This window comes from Myotis davidii, unplaced genomic scaffold (assembly GCF_000327345.1).
Source record: "Myotis davidii unplaced genomic scaffold, ASM32734v1 scaffold937, whole genome shotgun sequence".
NCBI classification, from domain to species: Eukaryota; Metazoa; Chordata; class Mammalia; order Chiroptera; family Vespertilionidae; genus Myotis; species Myotis davidii.
In genome coordinates this window covers 1,720,787-1,722,406 of record NW_006288252.1, presented here as the reverse complement: position 1 = coordinate 1,722,406, position 1,620 = coordinate 1,720,787, and positions in this window count along the sequence as shown.

Genomic DNA, 1,620 nt, shown 5'->3' with positions numbered 1-1,620 from the left:
CGCCCCCCACACCCCACCCCCTGCGCTGGACCTACTTCCCGCCCTGGCTCCGCAGTGCGCACGAAGAGCAAGGTGGCAGGCACAGGTCTGCCCTGGGCTCATGTCCATTGAATGCTAGTTATTCAGATCAAAAGCTGCCGTTCCAGCAGCACGACCGAGACGGCCTGTCCTTGGCCCCGCCTGACACTGGTTTACTCAGGGTCACTGCATGTTTGTACATGAAACACTGTCATTACACAAACCCACACCACATGGACAGAGGGAATCTACAACTAACACAAGACCAGAAGGCCGATCTCCCGCGGAACCAGACGCGGCAAACTTCTGAGTCCCCACCAACCATACCCAGCGGGAGCGGGAGCAGCGACAGCGATCTCAGTCCTCCCTCCACCCACCACACAATCTCCACTCACCCAAGAGCAGCTTCTGTCATCGCTCCCTTCTGCACATGGGCACGCAGAGGCTCGTGGGTTGGGGCAGCTGCTGGTGTGACCGGGTAAGGAGGCAGCGGTACTGGCTGCCCAGCCTCACTGCCTCCACCAGCTGCAGCTCCTCACACCCTCTCTCGGGCTGGAGGCCCTGGGCAAGACCTGACCTCTAAGCATCCTTCCTCACTGGTCAAATGGAACGGCGAGAAACGACATCTCTACGAACAATGAGCAGCTCATCCCTGGGCCAGGAGTGGGGCGTGTGTGGTGGGGGGCAGTTCACAGAGCTCCCCAAGGGCACTCTGTCCACATGCCCCAGGCCTGGCACTGGCCCACCCCACGTGGAGGCGAATGCCTGGTTCCGACTGGGCGATACCGAGAGCAGGACCTGGGCCCTGTCCTCCACCTGTTCACAGCGCACAAACACAGGCAGCGGCCATCCGCAGGGCGCGTGTGGTGGACCCTGAAGGACTGCCAGCCTTATTTTTTGTCTTAAAAATCAGCTTTCAAATGTCAGTGAAGGCCCTGGCCCGGCAGCTCGGTTGGTTAGAGTCGTCGCCATATGCCAGGTGTGGTTCCATCCCTTGTCAGGGCCCATACGCGAAGCAGCCAATAAATGCGTACGTGGAACAACAAAGTCAATGTTTCTCTAAAACCAATCAATAAAGTTTTAATTAAAAAAGGCCCGGATCTGATAGCTTCACAGGTGAATTCTACCAAACATTTAAGAATTACTACCAATTCTCAAGTTTCCCCAAAAAAACAAAGAAGAGGGAATACTTCCTATATTTCTGATGCCAGTATTAACCCTGATACCAAGACAAAGGCACAAAACCTACAGCCCAATGCCCCTTATGAACTCTCAGCAAAAAATTCTCACCAAAATACTAGCGAACCAAATTCAGCAACATATTAAAAGGCTTACACACCATGACCAAGTGGGGTTCTTTTCCTAGAATGCAAGGATGGTTAAACTTATGAAACTTGGTCAACGAATGAATTAGATTGAATGTGAACACCTCACAATATATACAAATATCAAATCATGTTGTATACCTGAAATTAATATATCAATTATGTCTAAAGGGAAAAAAGCAGTTTACATTATAATACCAGTGTTCTGGGCTGGGAACTTAAGTTGGCCTAGTTCCATGCTTACCCTATACTCAGTACTGCCCCACGGCACCTTCCT